This window comes from Megachile rotundata, chromosome 5 (genome assembly GCF_050947335.1).
Source record: "Megachile rotundata isolate GNS110a chromosome 5, iyMegRotu1, whole genome shotgun sequence".
NCBI lineage: Eukaryota > Metazoa > Arthropoda > Insecta > Hymenoptera > Megachilidae > Megachile > Megachile rotundata.
In genome coordinates, this window is record NC_134987.1 from 8,633,540 (window position 1) to 8,654,675 (window position 21,136).

Below are 21,136 nucleotides of genomic sequence, written 5' to 3' on the forward strand. Positions count from 1 at the left end.
CCTGAAACTTTCAAATTTTTCTTCTCTCTCCACTCGAGAAAACTTGCTACGATTGATTTATGGTAGCCGCGAACAATACGGTGACCCCAAACTCAGCTTACCGTAAATCACTCCGTCGCGATTGAAAAACTTTGCAAATCAGTTGTTTAACGTTCAGAAGTTGTGCATCGGAAGCAAAGATTAATACAATGGAACTACATTTATCTAAACACGCGGAGAAACAAAACAGTTCGATTAACTTAGTTGTACCGATAAGAGGCGCCAATCTTCTTCTTCGACAATGATTTCTTGTTTCCGTGTGTTGGGTAGAAAGCGCGTGGTTCAAGTCACTGAACTGTATTGTCGAGTTGTAATTTTAGGAGAGACAGTGTGAAGGAGAAGGAAAATTTGGGAAGTTGGAGAGTTGGGGAGTTGGGGATGTGGGATTTTAGGGAGTTGGAAATTTGGAGTTTTGGGGGTTTGGGGTATAGGAATTTGGGGATGTGAGAATTTGGGGACGTGGGAATTTGGGAATTGAGGGATTTGGGAATGTGGGAATTTGGGGACGTGGGAATTGAAAGGTTTGGGGATGTGGGAATTGGGAGATCTAAGGATTTAGGGGTATGGGAATTTGGGGATGTGGGGATTTGGGGATGTGGGGATTTGGGGATGTGGGGATTTGGGGATGTGGGGATTTGGGGATGTGGGGATTTGGGGATGTGGGGATTTGGGGATGTGGGGATTTGGGGATGTGGGGATTTGGGGATGTGGGGATTTGGGGATGTGGGGATTTGGGGATGTGGGGATTTGGGGATGTGGGGATTTAGGGATGTGGGGATTTGGGGATGTGGGTATTCGGAGATGTGAAAATTTAGAGATGTAGGAATTTGGGGACATAGGAATTTGATTATGTAGGAATTTGGAAATATAGGCATTCAGAAAAGTATGAATTTGGAGATAAGCTGCCTCATAAATTTGACAATCACATAATTCCAAAATTCTATCCAATAACCACACAATTCCATTAAAAGAAAAAAAAGTACATGTGCACTGTTTAAACCCATCACTATCTGAATACATCAAGATCGCCTCAAAGTAGACAATTTAATTTTCCAACTAACAAAATTTCCTATATTACCTCCGATTGAGAAGCTTCTCCAGTAACACTCACATCGAACAATTACCATTTGAACCCCTCAATTAACAATGAAACCCGGTATACAGCCAAAATTAATAGGAACTAAAGGAGAACAATGCTCCTCTTGTCTACTCGTATCCTAGTAGACGGCATTTCAAGATTTTGGCACGGCTCTACGTTTCTCAATGGCGAATGGAGCACGTTCTCGTATATTCTTGTTCGTTCAGTTTCTTTTTCTATCTCGTTCATCTTCTGGAATTACTTCTGTTGGTTACCGTGTCTCGAGACGAAGGGATGATAGTTTGATACGATTGAACTGCTGGATTTAATTGGAGCACACGAGGAGAGATCCAATAATTTATCGATTCGAATGCTCGGCAGAGAATAAAACGGACGTTGCTTATCGTTAGATGAAAATTCTAGGTCAATTTTTCGATACTAGTGAAACTTGTTATTGAGAGTGTTGTTATTTATTCTTGTTGCGAGAGTACTTGTATTTATTGTTTAATACTCATATTTTTGATATGAGTCTCCAGATTTTCAAGTTTTGTAAATTTTTTTATTTCCTACTCTCTAATTCCCATCTCTCTAAATTCCTAACTTCTCAAATCCCCGAATTCCTAAATTCCCAGCTCTCTAAATACCCAACTTCTTAAATCCCCGAATTTCTAAAGTCTCAGCTCTCTAATTCATAACTCTCTAATTCCCATCTCTCTAAATTCCCAACTCTCTAATTCCCATCTCTCTAAATTCCCAGCTCTCTAATTCCCATCTCTCTAAATTTCCATTTCTCTAAATTCCCATCTTTCTAAATTCCCATACTTTCTAAATTCCCAACTTCTCAAATCCCCAAATTCCTAAATTCCCATCTCTCTAAATTCCCAACTTCTCAAATCCCCAAATTCCTAAATTCCCAAATTCCTAAATTCCCAAATTCCTAAATTCCCATCTCTCTAAATTCCCAGCTCTTTAATTCCCATCTCTCTAAATTCCCATACTTTCTAAATTCCCAACTTTTCAAATCCCCAAATTCCTAAATTCCCATCTCTCTAAATTCCCAACTTCTCAAATCCCCAAATTCCTAAATTCCCATCTCTCTAAATTCCCAACTTCTCGAATCCCCAAATTCCTAAATTCCCATCTCTCTAAATTCCCAAATTTCTAAATTCCCATCTCTCTAAATTCCCACCTCCCTAAATTGCCACCTCTCTAAATTTCCACCTCTCTAAATTTCCATCTCTCTAAATTCCCAACTCTCTAATTCCCACCTTTCTAATTCCCATTTCTCTAAATTCCCATCTCCCTAATTCTCAACTCTCTAAATTCCGAAACCCTAAATTCCCAAATTCTCATCACCGATTCCCGTCACGCACCGTCCAATATGGTATTGAAATTCGTCGACCTGCGCGAAGTGGTTGCGTAGGACACCTGCATCCTTATAGTCCAGCTATCGATCGCGTTCGATGTGCGTGTCGCGATATCGATGTTATTGGCCCTTATGGTCTCCCGGTGACCGGCGTGTATAGATATACGCGTTTATACGTCTCGTTACCTTGTACCCTCGCAATAGGAATCAGAACAGGATCGACGAGACGGTGTGTGGAAGGTGAACGGATCGAAAGAGAGGCAGGGGTACAGGTAAGTAAGCAGCAGGGATATTGTCGAGGCGTAACAGATCAGAGTGAAAGTTGAGGCACGACTCTGCATCTACGTCTCTTTCTCTTTCTTTACTCCGATCCTGAGTACAAGAAGAAGAGCTTGAAGAATCACGAGTCGAACGGAGTCGAAACGATCGTGTGCACGCTTTGCGCCTTTGACTTCTCTCGACGCAACGATTACGCGATTATATCACGGTGTGTCCCGTTTCTTTAACCATTTCGCCGAGGCGTGTGTTGTGTAATAATCGCGAATCGATCGTTCAAATCTGATACATAATTTGTTTCCTAGATATTCCATGATGTTCAACGGGAAAATCTGTTTCATTATTATTACCATCTGTGCGCTACGCATATGACTGAGACATAAGGATGATATGTAGTTTACGTTTTAGGGGATACTCACATTTTTTTTTTCATTTTTTCTTTTGTGAGGTGTTTTATAGTTTTACGCATATTTTCTTAAATTACAAATTGTCGTATTTGGGATAGGATGATAGCATTGATAGATTGATAGGATAGGTTCCTGAATTGATGGATTGGAGGATTGATGCAGTGATGTAGTGATGTATTTAAGGAATTCGTGAGTTCATACAATGATTTAGAAGAATATGGACTATCAGATTATTTCATTTGGAAATTTACAGTTTTATACATCTTCAATTTAAAGTCTTGAAATTTTTTAAAGTTCACATCTAACCTTCTTATAGTATACTTCGCATAACTTCTTATAACTTATACAACATAATATTACGTATACAGTACGCAATTACTTGCAGTAAATTATCGTTCATACCAAACATGTACATCAAACTTCACAATACATAACACAAGTTTAAATATTTCCACAAATTTTAACCCTATCCAATCTTCCTCACAAGCTCTATCTCAAGAGAATACTTCAAAAGGAAAAAGGAGTTTGTTTTATTTGGCAAGACGAAGCGTTCGATGGCACAAAGTTCGAAACACTGAAGACGAAATGGTATCGAACCCTGCGGGATACATGGGAGTCTGGATAAAAATAGACTATGAAACATCCGTGAGGACCCTTTCGTCGAGTCTAAGTGCGTAAGTGGCATGGAGTGGTTGGCCAGTTGGTCGGAAGTGCACGTTGCATCGTCGATGGGACGTCGGCATGGATCGTGACGAAAGGATGCAACATCCATGGGGAATCAATGGGAGAACGAGAGATAGAGCTAATGTTGTACAGGATGTCTCGGATGCGATATCGCATTCATCGAACTCTGCAAACTTTGATTTAGAGTTTGGCACTAAATTAGTTTAGTAGATGTTTCTTATTGTTAGTAAATTATTTAGTAGAAGTTTCAAAATTATCAATGTTATAGTTATTCAAATTCTTGGAATTTTAATTGGTCCAATTTGCAAAGTCTTAATTGTTGAAATGTGTAAATTGCTTAAGTTCTAAATTGCTGAAATTCTACTTGGTCAAATTCTCAATCTTGAAAATTCTAGCTGTGCAAATTTTTAAAATGATAAAATTCTAACTGGCCAAATTCTCAACCTTGAAAATTCTAATCGTCCAAATCCCCAAATTTCCAAAATTCTAATTGACCAAATTCTCAACCTTGAAAATTCTAATTGACCAAATTCTCAACTTTGAAAATTCTAATTGTCCAAATTCTCAACCTTGAAAACTCTAATTGACCAAATTCTCAACCTTGAAGATTCTAATCGTCCAAATCGCCAAATTTCCAAAATTCTAATTGACCAAATTCTCAACCTTGAAAACTCTAAGTGACCAAATTCTCAACCTTGAAAATTCTAATTGTCCAAATCCCCAAATTCCCAAAATTCTAATTGTCCAAATTCTCAGCCTAGAAAATTCTAATCGTCCAAATCCCCAAATCTCCAAAATTCTAATTGGCCAAATTCTCAGCCTAGAAAATTCTAATCGTCCAAATCCCCAAATCTCCAAAATTCTAATTCACCAAATTCTCAACCTTGAAAATTCTAATTGTCCAAATCCTCAAATTCCCAAAATTCTAATTGTCCAAATTCTCACCCTAGAAAATTCTACTTGCCCAAATCCCCAAAATCCCAAAATTCTACTTCCCCAAATCCCAAATTCCCAAAATTCCAACTGTCCAAATCCCCATCCCTAAAAACCCCAAGTACCTTCTCCACAACCCTCCACTTTCAGCATTATAAATCCCCATTTCACAAAAATAAAAAAGCACACTCCACGAATAGAATCCGGATAAGAGTTTATGCATTCTAAACGACTGGGAATCTTCTGCCGGAAATGCATGCCTCTTGGCGAAGCATCGAGTTTCGCAAGGCGGTATTTAATAGCTGAATCAGAAATCGGACAGCTGCTGGTGTCGATGACTCAGTCGATGGCTACATTCAAATTTGACAGTGACGCGACAGTGCGTGACTTTTTCTACACCAAATCGGACCCACCTAAATACGTAGGCTGGCTAAGGATTTATTCGAGCATTTCAAGTTGTCTGCAAATTCCGTGGCTCTGTTTAAACAGGTGTCTCCTTCGTGATCATTCGACGAAAATATTTTTCCTCTGGTCAGCGTAAACAACAGCAAATTATAGACGTGTCCATTGTTCTGATGGAGACAATTCGTCGTTTGTAAATTAATTATATTAATTGAGTCGTGTGTTTAGTATAGCAATTGGTAGGTTAGGTTAGGTATATCAAATGGTGGTTTTGGAATTGTCATGATTTGATGATGGAAAATTATCGTGAAATAGAAATGAAATTTATTAGGTGTATCGATAAGTCTTCAAAATTTCTTCGATGACTTCAAAGTTTTTCACAGAAAAATCGAAGGACTCTTTTAAAAAGGGAATCGAACAATTGCCTTTACGCTGGCAAAAAGCGTTAGAAAATGATGGAAATTATTTTGTTGATTAGCATTTAAGATTTCTTTATTAAATAAATGTTTTTCGCTAGCAAATAAAATTTTGATTACATTTGGGTAGCCATAATACTTATGGTTAATTAATTTTTGATCTAAATGTAAGTGACTTGAGTATATTTTTCTTAGCTCTTTGCATTGATTTGTAGTCTATAAAATTATCTGATTTAATAGATTCAGACTTGTTCTTATGTTGTATAATGAAAATGGTGCTGGTGAAGGTTATACAAATATTGTTGTCTTGACTATACTAATATTCTGTACGAAATTAAAAATGTAATTAAAAGATCAAATAAGTAATACAGTAAAGTTTCTATATAAGAAAAACTGACATGATATTCTGTTTGAGACTTGACTGAATTAAAAACACTGTAATATTTCGGAAGCAGCTGAGAAGTGAATAGAAGAAGCACAGGATGATTCATGTTTCCTCAGATAGAGATTGTGGATAATAAGAGACCATAAGCATGTTTGTCGTTTTATCTGAGTTATCTTCTTCTGCTACATAAGTATAATCTAGTTCTCCAAAATATGATAAGAAACAAGATGTGTCCTACGTAAACTGCAAGCTGTTTCCTTCGAGGTCATCAAAGATAAAGAAGTACAATTCACAAATACTTCAAAATAGAACAAACTAAACAGATGCTGCTATAAACAAACCTTACTATTTTCTGTAGATACTAAACGTTAATAGATAATTGTTCTTGATAAATTGTTTGTACTTAAAGAACAATTAAAACACGTTTTAAGAATCTTATGATAATTGATGTTTCTCTACGCAGATATTTAGCACTTTCTCTTCAAGTGAAAACTGTATCTATTAGTAAATCAAATAACAGATTTCACTTAAAAAGGTGCTACTCTATGTAAATGATTGAAAAACAAAATTCCTTTTATGCTTCTTTGCCTTTGATTAATTCAATGTAAACTTGATCTGATACAGTGTGGTTTTCTTTTTTGCTTCAAACTTTCCACTTCTCCTTTCTATTGTGATTAAATTCTGTGATGGGGATTTGGGGATTTGGGGATTTGGGGATTTGGGGATTTGGGGATTTGGGGATTTGGGGATTTGGGGATTTGGGGATTTGGGAATTTGGGGATTTGGGGATTTGGGGATTTGAAGATTGGGGAATTTGGAGAGATGGGAATTTGGAGAGATGGGAATTTGGAGTGTTGGCAATTTGGAGAGTTGGCAATTTGGAGAGATGGGAATTTGGAGTGTTGGAAATTTGGAGAGTTGGGAATTTGGAGAGATGGGAATTTAGAGAGTTGAAACTTTGGAGATTTGGGAATTTGGAGAGATGGGATCTTGGAGATTTGGGAATTTGGAGAGATGAGAATATGGAGAGATGGGAATTTGGCGAGTTGGAAATTTGAAGAGTTGGAAATTTAAAGAGTTGGGAATTTGGAGATTTGGAGATTTGCAGATCTCAAATTTGGAGACTTGACAATTTTGGTAATTTGGAAAGCTGAAGATTTGAGGATTTGGAGATCCCAAATTTGAGAACTTGGTAATTTGCGAACATGGATTTAGAAATTTGTAAATGAAAAAATTTAAGATTTAGGTGATTTACAGATTTGAAGAGTTATAAATTCGGGAAACAAAAATCCCCAACAAAATAACTAACAATGCACCCCAAAGAATAAATAATTTCCCAAATCCCCATTTCTCCGTCCACTATCCTGAAAGTTCGTAAAGCGATAAGAAGCGATTTGTCAGCGCAGCCCCTCGCGTGGCCTTCGCGACACTGGTAGCATCGACCGGTAGCAATGTTTGTTGTAGAAAAGTGTGATGAGCGGTTGCACGAAACAATGACTGGTATTCGGAGCGTGCATTTATTTAAATCGCGGAGAGCAAGTGTTGCTGGTTGTGGACGTAGTGCGCAGCGAAGAAGTTAAATATATCTGGCTTGGCCTAACCGTTCCTTCTATCCTCATTCCTTTCGAATGCCCAGCCTGGTCTCGAAACGGATCGCAAGTATGGCTTTCCAGACGAGAGAACTTCGCGGCTCCTTGCTATAACGTCGATGAAGGATAAACAGCGATCGTTCGTTCGAATGCGGTCGTTAAGGTATACCCAGCCACTTTCTTTTTGGGAGATTATAGTAACGAGGTTGCTCGGACCCCTTCGTAATCCTTCTGCTGTAAGGCGCCATGAAGACTTGTAAATGGTTGCTTGATAGGGGGCTTAAGAGTCAAGCTTCGCTGTATTGCGAAAGATCCTTAAAAGGTTTTTTCTTTCGAATCAGTTTAACGGAGTGTAGCATCGATTTTGTCGGGATTTTTATGCTTCCAAAGAGTTCCGAACAGATTTTCGTTGATTGCTGCGCATTTTTTTACATTGACGCTGATTTTTAAGAGAAGTTTTGTTGCAACGTGGGCTTAATGGAGACACGCCTTCAGAGGAGTCTTATGGACGATTCGATACAGAAAATTGGACGTTGCGAGTTTTCTTGTTTTGGGATTTGGGATACGGATTTGGGGTTGATGTTTGGATACTTGAGAAGTTAGGAATGTGAAGTTTGGATGTAGAGAGAGTTGCGAATTTAGGACTTGGGGATGTGGAAGTTTTGATATACTAGGATTTGGAGATTTGGGAATTAATAAAGTTGCAAATGTAGGGGTTTGAGAATTTGGGGATTTAGAGATCTCCAACCTTGGAAATTTAGAAATATTTGAATTTTGGAGGGTGGAAATTTAAAAATCTAGGAATCCTGGAATTTGGGGATCTGAGAATGTAGAATTTTAGAAGTGAATCTGGAAATTTAGAAATCTAGGAATGTTGGAACCTTGAAACCTTGGAAATTTGGAACCTTGAAACCTTGGAAATTTGGAACCTTGGAACCTTGGAACGTTTGGAACCTTGAAACCTTGGAAATTTGGAACCTTGGAACCTTGGAACCTTGGAACCTTAGAACCTTGGAACCTTTGGAACCTTGAAACCTTGGAAATTTGGATCCTTGGAACCTTGGAACCTTGGAACCTTGGAACCTTGGAACGTTGGAACCTTGGAACCTTGGAACCTTGGAACCTTGGAATCTAGGAACCTTGGAATCTAGGAACCTTGGAACCTAGGAATCTAAGAATCTAGGAATCCCTGAATCTGGAAATCTTGAAATTTGTGCTCCCAAAAATCCAAAACCCAAGAAATTTAATAACTTGAAAATTTCAATATTTAAAAATTTAATAATACAAAAATCTGTGTATTTGAAAAATTGTGGCTTCGAAAATTTGAAAATTAAAAACTACATCAATAACATCAAGAAAAGAAAAATTGCTTTAAATTAACAAATCAAAGTTTCCATAACAAGAAAGTGTATTTAACTTTGAAATTAAAACCAGTTTTCGCTTAAATTATTTAAAAATAATAACAGTTAGAAATTTAGAAAGCACCTGCGTGTAATTTCGTTGGAATTTTCACAATGACTGAAACGATTTCTTTACACCCGATTGAAACTGAGAACTTCGTACATACGTTTGACTAAATCCTTTGAAACTCTATTGAAACTTTTAACAACGTTTCTATACCCTGAATCGAAATAAAAGATCCTTAAAAAATCAAATGAAAATTCTTTCTGACAGAGTTATCCAGGTTCTGAAACGAGATTTAAAAACTCGCACGAAATAATAGAATTTTATCAAACCGATGCTGTAGTCTGTTCGATTGAATTGAAATGTAAAAAATTGTTCGGAATCAACGCAAATCCTCTTTATATTTGGTGGAAGCGTAATAAACTTCGTGAAATCGGTGCTGTGCTTTGTTAATCTGTGTTGGAACTAAAGCTTTTTGAAATTGGAGCATTTTGTTTGAATTCGATGGTATGGAAATGAATGTTATGGGTTGGTGTTATTTAAAATTTTCAAGCTCGGGATTTTTTAATTTTTGTATCGGGGAATTTATTAATTTTTATGGTTTTAGATTTTTGAAGGTTGGAATTTAGCAAATTGTCAAATTTACCGATTTCTCAAGCCTTCGAATTCTTAAATTTTCGAATTTTCAAATTTTCCGAGTTCTCAAATTTACCGATTTCCCAAGCTTCCGAATTCTCAAATTTATGGAATTCCCAACCCTCCGAATTCTCAAATTTACCGAATTTCCAACCCTCCGAATTCTCAAATTTACCGAATTCCCAAGCTTCCGAATTCTCAAATTTACCGAATTCCCAAGCTTCCGAACTCTCAAATTCACCGAATTTCCAACCCTCCGAAGTCTCAAATTTACTGAATTCCCAAGCTTCTGAATTCTCAAATTTACCTAATTTCCAACCCTCCGAATTCTCAAATTTATCGAATTCCCAGGCTTCCGAATTCTCAAATTTACCGAATTCCCAAGCTTCCGAATTCTCAAATTTACCGAATTCCCAAGCTTCCGAATTCTCAAATTTACCGAATTCCCAAGCTTCCGAATTCTTAAATTTACCGAATTCCCAAGCTTCCGAATTCTCAAATTTACCGAATTCCCAAGCTTCCGAATTCTCAAATTCACCGAATTCCCAAGCTTCCGAATTCTCAAGTTTTCCGAATTCTCAAAATTTCCCGAATTCCCAAATTTCCGAAATCCCACATTTTCCCGAACTCTCAAATTTCCTAAATTTCTAACTTCCAAATTCCCACATACCCAAATCTCAAACTCCCCGAATTAATTTTCCCTAATACTCAATCTCCCAGTTTCCTACATTCCTCACTCACAAATTTCCAAATCCCAACTCTCCACATTCCTATATTCTCCAAATGCACTGCCCGGGGCACCGAATATCCCATTCATCAACGCTTATCTACCACAATTTCGCCATCAAACCGAAATATTCCGAACGTCGATAAAATTCATTAGAAAAATAAATTTTCCATACTATAATAATTTAAATCCAAGCTACCGCTCCGCACAAATAAACGTCCTCATAAAGTACTACTACTCGTCTATGAAATACTCGTGCATAATGTCAAATCGTTTAATCGATAATTTATAGGGAATCATCATTCTCGCTAAAACATTTAGGTCGGAAGTTACGTGCAACATTTTCGCACTCGAGCAATAAACTAACTAAGCTATAGCCGAGAGTGGCTGTTAGCGAAGAGAACGTATAATGATCGGTAAATTGGCTCTGATATACGGATCGCTTGCATCGGTATACTCGTGATACTCGTTTCATTTGCAATCTCTGCTTACATGTCTTTGTTTCGATTTGACTGAGGATCGAGAGACGTTTCGTGGAGAATCGATTTGACGAGGAAATGGGACGACCGATTACAACCAAGTTATTAATAAGCTTGATAATGTACACATTATTCTGTACAATGTGGCTCGATGATGAAAAAGAAACAGGGGGTTAAGCGCAGATACGAAGACATTGTTATTTGGAACGTATAAAAACTTGCATTTAATCATTTTTTACAGAATTTCATTTCTTTGTATTTTATTATAATATTATTCTGTCGATGTTTATTTCATTTTTGACCACTGTGGATAGTTATCAATTTTTGTAATTACACTGTGGATATTTTTTTCTTAACGAGTTATGATTCATAACTTCTGATATTCATTTTTTAATATATTAAGGGTACCGAAAAGTAATCAAAATTTTGTTTGTTGGCGAAAAATATTTATTTATTAAAGAAATCTTAAATCAACAAAATAATTTCCAACGCTTTTTGTCAGCGTAAAGGCAATTGTTCCCTTCTTAAAAAAAGTCCTTCGATTTTTCATTGAAAAACTTTGAAGTCATCGAAGAAATTTTGATTACTTTTCGGTACCCCTAATATTTTATTTTTAATACCTTTAAATATTTTTTAATATTTTGTAATTGAATTGTGGATGTTCGGTTTTCAATATTTTATAATTAATAACTGTCGATATGTATTTCTCAATTTTTTACAATTAAGAATAGAGGATGTTTACCTAAGGACATGTTTTTATATAGACTTGTCTAGCACTTGAAATATTTTTAATATTTTTACCAAGACTGTATAATAAAATCACCGTTATTTATATTGTAAAACAGCAAACATAGCAATTAAATTTCATTAATAAACCAAGAATAGACCCTAACTTAAACCTAATCAGACACTAATAGCCTAAGTATACTAACAGACTAAGTACATTAATATAGAGTAACTACGCTAATAACCTAAGTAATGACATGAACGCATCGAAGTAAACACGTGATTAATATATTTTATTAAACAAAGTAACAAACACGTACTTTGACCGAGTATTTTTACAGCCCAAGGTCTGTTTTCATTAGCATAGTAGCAAATCGAATGAATGAAAGTGCAACTGGCAAAATGGACGCCTGTAGATACCAGTTAACACACTTTCATTTAACTTTCCTGCATTTGCGAGAAGAGGATTGATTAGCATCCGCGTTTACTTAAAAGCGCGTGAAAAACATTTCATTAGTCGTTTCAATCGCTAGTTAACTTGTTCCATAAGCGGTCAACGTTGAACCGTGAATGGGAAACAAGAGAATTTCCCATCGTTCCATATCGGGATACTTTACCGTAATGTACCGTCAATTTTACCGTAAAATACCATTATTAACACTTGCGATCCTTGTATTTTCGTATAACTCAACAAATAAATTCACCGAAAACCGTAATAATTATTTGGTGTAATTTGCATTATCGAGTTACGTTTTGGGTACGACAAGGTTTATATTATATCAATCATATTAATTACACGTTTCATTTTCATGAAATTAACGTGAATTGATTAATGAAGGTAACAACGGAGGTAAATAACTAAAAAGAAATAAAAATCATTCAAATATTAATATGTTTCATTTAATCACTCTGGGTTATTGATTCAATCAAATTTTGCTGCTGATTTTTTATTTGCTATACTTTTAAACAATAAATCATTTTAAGTAATACATTCAATCAGAAGTACTTTCCACGATTCCCTCGCACGACAGGTACGATATCTTCATTCCTTGTTCAAAAACAGGAAGGTCGGGAAGAGACCAAATAAGTGTAGGGCCCGTTTCTAGAGGAGCGAGCGAAGCAACTCAAGTGTTGAACTCAATTCCATCAGGTTCAACTTCGTTTAGCCGCTCTCGTTTTCACCGCAAGACCAATCATTATAGCCGAGGTTTTATCAGATCACGTGACTAAGAAATGCGCTGTATACTAAGTGCACTTTAAAGAGATATTCAAAATACATATACTCAAGATACATGTTTGCAAAACATGTTCAAAATACAAGTTTATTAAATTCAATTATATCATCATACTTTAGCTTCCATCAGATCACGTGACTGGGAAAAATACATTATCCAGAAAATTTATTCAAGATGTTCATAAAATGTGTTGAAAATACAAGTTCATAAGACATATTCCATTATGTAATTATACTTGAAGTTTCATCAGATCACGTGACTGGGAAAAATACATTATCCAGAAAATTTATTCAAGATGTTTATAAAACGTGTTGAAAATACAGATTCAATTATGTAATTACATATGTGGTTTCATCAGATCACGTGATTAGGAAAAATTTATTAATAGAATGTATTTAAAATATTTGCAAAATATATTCAGAGTACAAGTTTATAAAATATATTCAATTACAATGTGTACTCAAAATCTTTACCAAATGTATCCAATTGTAGTTGCGTTGTTAATCTGAATTTTATTAAAGCTTGAAAATATAAAATTATTTCACCATCGCAGAAACGGTATCAAACTGAATCATTGCGGTACGAAAGGGTTATTTCGAATCTCCGAGTTCGTCAGGGTTATTTAGAAGCTTCTTATAAGGCCATTCAGGCACGCTATTTAGGAAGACGAGAAGAGGATTTTTATTTGCGGTGAGAAGAATACTCGGCATCGAAAGAGTTACGGTATGCAACAAGCCATTCATCAAAAGCACATAATCAGCACCGAAAGGGTTAAATGACGAGGTTGTCGGTGAGAAGGCGTGAGTCACTAGCAAGCAGTGCCTCTGTTAGTTACCGTTAACTTTTAGCGCTGATGACGAGCCATATCCGCGAACACGTGAGAAAACATTCTTCTTCTTCTGTTGGTGCGCGCGTGGTTGCTCGAAGCTTTTCGTAAATGGACGCGCGGCTAATTTGCGCGTATGTAATTAAGTCGATTGCGCGAACGAATCAATCAGCCGGTCGATCGATCAGCGACATCGAATCGGGGAAAATGGCCACTCGAGTGAATTAAATGTGATCGATGCGGAACGAGATTTTATTTGTTTCCAAGTTGATTGGTCGGAACGAAGGTGCACGATAATTGCATGTTCCAAAAGCTATTAAATTTATTTTCTCGTGTTGGATCTCCCTTGTATTTAGTTTCATTGCGTTTCGTTTTTATCTCGTTTGAAATCCGATTGGAAGAAATTTGTCTTAGTCCAAGTTTTTTTAACCTGTTTTTTCCCCATGCTGCATATACGTTTCATTTATTTTCTTAACACCCATTTACTCTATGTAATATTTATGGATAGAGCTGTCTTACTACACGTTTGTTCATAATTATTAAATTTAATATCTGGTATTTCTGTGAACCGATGGATTAATATCTTAAAAATTGAAGTGTCGAAAGTTTGCCAAGGAAATGCAAGTTGAATTAGTTACTGCGTTGCTGAAATTATTTTACTAATTGGATGCAACTAATTAAAGCATTCCTCCTCGTCGTAGGAAGTCCCTGCGTTCTAGATTGAATCTCGAAACTATTCGACTTTCTTCAAATTAGTTTCTCGCAGCGTTGATACAGGGACATTTTCTTACCTTCAAGTGCCAACTTTCTTCGGTTGATTTTAATCGAATTTCTTAATAATCGGAGACCGATCAAACTTTGCTGTGCGGAGCTTTCGATCAAATTTCAAACAATACGAATGGAACCTATTGTTCTTATTGTTGGTAGAAATAGAATCAAATTACTCAATTAATTCATCATAACTTAATAACTTCTTGTAAGTTTGGTATGAAATACTACAAAAATTCTCATTAATTAATTTTCTTCATTCATCGTAGTACATAAAATATATTCAATATAAGTAGACATTAAATGTTACATTGAGAAAAGTAATTTAATCTCTGGAAAGATTAACATACATGAATATTCAGTTTGTTTTTAATTGCATCAACCGAAAGTCTCACGTACAAATATCACCTTTGTTATTATACTTCATGCATTCAAAGACTCATTTATATAATTGTTACATATTCAAAGCAACTAAAATACAATTACACTAAAAATTCTAGTTAAACACATGTTTATATTTTAGTCATAAAATTGTGCTACATCTTTATTATGAAAATCCATGTCTGAACGAATAGATTCAAATTTCACGCCAGTCCAGCGCAAATCAAGATGGCGGTTTACCTATTACTCCCAAGATCGAAAGACGTCTCAAAATAAAAATATGAAGCATCATGAAGGTTTCAAAAGGAAAATGATGTTAAAATGAGTATACTAGGCGTTGAAGAGGATAAACCAAGACGGCTTCGTACGAGAGTTAACCGTTAACCGATTCCTCTTTTTGCATCGTGTTCCTGCCCTCGGTCGTCGCGACGCTTCACCTTCAGATTGGCTTCCGCGTGCGAAAGTGAAACGATCGTGTAATTTCCTCCAGTTTCGACCAGGATGATACACGATACGTCCAAACCCGTACACCGCAAGAAATTTTGTAAGGGGATGACTGATTCCCGGTGATTCTTATAATGGCTCATCAACTACAGTGACACACACGCTCAATTACTTCCACCACTGCCGCATCCCACGTAATTTACTCCTCCGGAGTAACCAACGTCGCTAACATTGTCAATACAAGGCATTATTCTTCCTGCTGATGCCAGACACAATTGAATTCAACCTGCCACTTCGACTTTTTACTTTTTAGAGGACGGTCGTTGCTCCTCGATAATGTTTGCGCTGCATAATTTCACGGGGGGCTTTTGAAGTGTGTCGTATTTACTTCCACATTTTTGTATTAACGAATTTGAAGTGCTGCGAATTTTTTTAGAACGAAATTTTGTAGCTACACTTGTAAATTTGTACTTGCAACTTCATGCATGTGATTTACGAATTTGTTTAATTAAAATAGGCTGTAGCAAATTAAGACATCTGTTTATTTTCTGACAAAATTAATTGTAACATAGTATCATTGTTATCCATACCTGACATTCATGTAAGTTCCTCTTCGGTAAACAGAAAGTTTTAAAAAAAAGCACTTTCAGTTAGACCAAGGTACATCTATTTGAACCTAGCCAAATATGAACAAGCCAAGTAATAAATAATCGAAGCATTAGCAGGATGGTAAACAATTTTTGCCGCAGTTATTTGTCGAATTATTCTTGCGGATTTATAATGCTACAAGCGGCAGAGGAGGGTAAAGCACGCTCGAGCTGAAAGCGGATTTATAATAATTGCAAGCGTGGCGAAAAAAGTTGGAACACCCACGCGTGTATGCGTGCGAGCAACGAAACACGTGCACATGGACTATACATCGTGAGACACCGTTGATTAATGCCCTTTCGTTTTGTATCTTCTTTTTCTCTCCCTCGACGATCGTTTCGATTATTCTTTTCCTTTCCGAAGGGGAGGAGAGTGTTCGCGGCTCTGCGAGCACCGTGTATCGGTTCAATTAATGTTTCATTTTGATTACCTGCGAATTATTTCTTTATTTCATGATGTTTCGGGTGCGTGATTTATGACGGTAGGTGTTGAAGAAAAGCACGAGGGGGATGCTCTTCGAATTATGAAATATTATTGCGTTAATTGGTATATTATACAAATAGTGATTAATACTAAACATGGAAGTAATTAGAACTTCGTTGCAAATCTTTTGGGGCACGTTTACTGGGCTTATTAATTAATGATGCTCGGTGGTTTAACATCGACTAATTTCATTAGTTATTAATTACTATACGAATGTTTACATGTACATATTATAAATATGTGGTCAGAACAGATTGTAGAAATAAATGTGGTCGCAAATAGATTACAAGCGTGCAGATTTATTCTTGACTCAGTTAAGCACTAAATAATTTTATTATTTATTAATATAAATGTTGACAAACGTTACTTGTTGACTCACAATACTGATGATGGTATATATAAGCATTGACAGTAAAGTTTACACAATTTTTATTTATTAAGTAACATATTTGTAGAAGAATGAATATTTCTTATTTTATAAACGAAGGCCGTAATGATGTTAGGACCTCCTTTCAAAGGGACGCATTATTCCGTGCCGCAAGTAGGTTTAATTCATTCTAGTTTAAATTCCAGTCGTAGGTCAGAGTTCAGTCGATTACAGTGCCTTTGATCACTGCGTCCACTGCGGAAAATGTTCTCACGAAACTGGTTCTGTGTATCTCATACACGAGCCTCCATTTTGGTCCCTTCTCGAGCATGCTGCTCTAGTTAACCCAATTTACCGCGATGAAAGGATACGTGCACTTATTTTTTACCCTATCATGATCGTACTGATGCTACCTTAAATGTACTGCTTTATCAGATGGTCATAATTACTTTAATCAAGATACTTTCTACTATATTTTATACCTTTTCTTTGATAGTGGCGATCGCTTTCGAACTCCTGTCACGATTTGAGGTTATGGCATTGTAAAGCACTTGTGATGTTAATTTCTAAAGAGAGGTGGGCACTGCAATGAAACAGAGAGGTGGGACTCCAATTTAGGAATTTAGAGAATTTAGAGTATGTAATTGTAGGTAATTTTCAAGTTTTCCACTTTCAAAATTTCGAAATAATCAAATTACCAAATTTCTAAATTCCCCAAATTCCAAATTTCCCAAATTCCAGTTTCCCCAAATTCCAAATTTCAAAATTCCAAATTTCTCAAATTCCTACTTCCCCAAATTCCAAATCTCCCAAATTCCAAATCTCCCAAATTCCAAATCTCCCAAATCCCAAATCTCTCAAATTCCAAATCTCTCAAATCCCAAATTTCCCAAGTTCCCAATCTCTCAAGTTCCCAATCTCCCAAGTTCCATATCTCTCAAGTTTCCAATCTCTCAAAGTTCCCAATCTCCCAAGTTTCCAATCTTCCAAATCCCAAATCTCCCAAATCCCAAATTTCCCAAATCCCAAATCCCAAATCTCCCAAATCCCAAATCTCCCAAATCCCAAATCTCCCAAATCCCAAATCTCCCAAATCCCAAATCTCCCAAATCCCAAATCTCCCAAATCCCAAATCTCCCAAATCCCAAATCTCCCAAATCCCAAATCTCCCAAATCCCAAATCTCCCAAATCCCAAATCTCCCAAATCCCAAATCTCCCAAATCCCAAATCTCCCAAATCCCAAATCTCCCAAATCCCAAATCTCCCAAATCCCAAATCTCCCAAATCCCAAATCTCCCAAATCCCAAATCTCCCAAATCCCAAATCTCTCAAACCTCCAATTTACCCAACACCCACATAAAAATTTCCAGCCCAAAAATGTCCGAAAAATACAAAAATTAAATGGTAATAAATTTCCCCAGCCCGGAATCTGCAGCGTGCATGTATTACAAACAACAGCGGTATAATCGAAAACAGTAAACGGATGTTTATATAAATTATAGTTGGTTTACGCAGAAGCCTATTTTTAAGTGGAATGAAAGTGATCCCCAGAGCGTGTCCAGATGTTGTAGAAATACCGAAAAGAGTTCCCTTGGTAGTTTATCATTAGACGGCACGCTTTATTAAAGTACCTGTGTACTTCTGCTTAATTCAGCGTCAGATGTGTCTGTCAGGTTGTAATTACACTTTGGGCACGCGCGTCAGCTACTTGATGTTTACTGCAGTCCAACATATGCGTCTTTAAAATTCACCCTCTGTCTGAAGAAACTTAAAATCATTTCCAAGATCGCTTCCCGACGTTTCCTGTAATCTTGAAACGTTTCTATTCACGATAAAACGTTAATGGGCTACCTTGATGTTTCCGTTTCCTGGATATTGAACATAACATTTATTTTACGCGTGATGCCGTTTATCTAGCTACAAACAATTTCGTTGATTTTAAAATGACGGTGAGGATGAAATTTCCGGAAGAAAATCGCCTGTGTTGGACGTTGAGTATCACGGAAAATAAAATAGATTTTTATCAAGTATAATTATTCAGATGAATATAGTGATGGGATTAATAGAAAATATTTGAAAAATGAGAGAAGATAGATGAGTAATTCAACTACTGTTTACACGCACTGTATCTAACTTTCCAATTACAAAGGAGATGAACGAGACGTGCATCTTTAATTCTCGTTGGAAGGGTGCGTGAGGGTCCAGCTAGGTCGTTCCGTCACAGAAGGAACGGAAATATTTGACTTCTGCCCTCAGAAGCTTATACACAGAGGGAGAGAGAGGATCCTCCTTATGGCTCGCGATCTACAGGGTGTTCATAACATATTGCATTCACTTTTGTTGGCTTTAATCTAGTTAATTTAATCTACTTTAACACTATAATCTAATCTCACTTTTCATGTTCATATAAACTACTCTTATACAAGATTAATAACTTTGTTAGAATTTTACCTAAACTAGAATTGCTAATGTATGATGATCACCTTACACGATAATATAATATTGATGATCACCTTTCACGCTAATTAATCTTGTACAAGATTAATAATCTTTTTAGGTTATTACATAAACTGAGCTAACAATGTATGATCACCCAATCTTACAAGATAATTAATTTAAAAATACTTCTCTAAAAAAATTACTGAATGATGAATACAGAATATACTTCAATCTCTTTTGTTTTTTAACCTTGCCTGCTCTTGTAATTGTACCACCCTTACCGAAAGTATTGTATCGTGGAATCAATACCTTGAAGTAGTAGCATATATTATTGGACACCCAGTATTCACTGTTGCACGTTCTCCCGAGTACATAACATACGAACGAACCAAACAAATACCTATACGGTAACACAGGTATCGTAGCTGACACCGGGTCGTTCGATGCCGGTGGTGCCCGGTCCGAGCACGCACGTACAGTCACCGGCAAATCTGCCTCCCATAGGGGAATTTAATTATTTACCAATTATAGGATCTTAGAAACTGGAGTTGGAAATTTGGGATTCGGGGAATTTGGAAATTGGGAAATTTGGAATTTGAGGAATTTGGAATTTGGGGTTTTGGAGATTGGAGAATTTGGGATTTGGGGAATTTGGAATTTGGGGCGCTTGGGATTTGGGGGATTTGGAATTTGGGTTGCTTAGGATTTCGGGGATTTGGGGAATTTGGGGCGCTTGGGATTTGGGGAATTTGGAATTTGGGGAATTTAGAATTTAGGGCGCTTGGGATTCGGGGGATTTGGAATTTGGGGCGCTTAGGATTTGGGGGATTTGGAATTTGAGGCGCTTGGGATTTGGGAGATTTGGAATTTGGGGCGCTTGGGATTTGGGGGATTTGGAATTTGGGGTGCTTGGGATTTGGGGGATTTGGAACTTGGGGAATGAAGGATTTGGGGAATTTGGAATTTAGGGCGCTTGGGATTTGGGGAATTTGGAATTTGGGGCGCTTGGGATTTGGGGGATTTGGAATTTAGGGCGCTTGGGATGGGGGGGATTTGGAATTTGGGGCGCTTGGGATTTGGGGATTTGGAATTTAGGGCGCTTGGGATTTGGGGGATTTGGAATTTGGGGTGCTTGGGATTTGGGGGATTTGGAATTTGGGGCGCTTGGGATTTGGAGGATTTGGAATTTGGGGAATGAAGGATTTAGAGAATTTGGAATTTGGAGAATATGCAATTTGGAAAATTTGGAATTTATGGAATTTGGAATTTGGGAAAATTAGGAATTAGGGAATTTTGGAATTGTGAAATTTGAAAACTTGAAAATTTGGAAATATAAAAATTTGAAAAATTGGAAATACATAAACTTGAAAATTACCAAAGTTCGAAAATGCATAAATCCACCCCCTTAGAATTACAACAAAAAGACCTCAAAAATGTATAGAGTCACAACATAATTTTGAGAACCATCAAGTATAGATAAGTATAGGCGTTATCCAAAGAAGCCACGTTGCACCCGAGTGTACCTGCGGCTCGCACGTGTTGTGTTGGGCTTGACTTATGTGTGCAGCAGCTGCAACGTTGCAGTGTCATTGACATCAGGGCGCACACTAGTTTCCATGGGGCGAGCTTGGCTCACGAAGAAACCCAGTGGGTCTTGTCCTCCTACCGATCGTACATTACACACGCGAGGAGGACGATTATAGCCCCGGTACGGCAACCGGCTGTGTGTGATGTTCGCTGTTCGCGCGAGAAAGATCCGTTCCCGTTCCTCCTCCGCTCCCCTTCGCAGGGCCACGGTTCCTGCGGGTTTCTCCGCCGAGCTGCTTCGAGACTGAAAGTCCTGCGTGGCGAATTAAGCCCATTACGGACCAGTGACAAAAATGAGAAATAAGGAAGGCGGGTTTCAGAGAGGAGAAACGTTTCGTACTTGCACGCGGCGACTCCGATGCATATTCAAAGGGATGTGTTCGTTCGACCGTGCGCGCCACATGACTGCT

At 37.1% G+C, this 21,136-nt stretch overlaps 1 protein-coding gene across 3 annotated transcripts in view; it reads left to right on the forward strand.

Annotated features, from left to right (window-relative positions):
- The window catches only part of LOC100876289 (uncharacterized), a 305,268-nt gene that overhangs the window by 4,497 nt on the left and 279,635 nt on the right, over positions 1-21,136 (forward strand). The gene's annotated exons all lie outside the window — the stretch shown is intronic.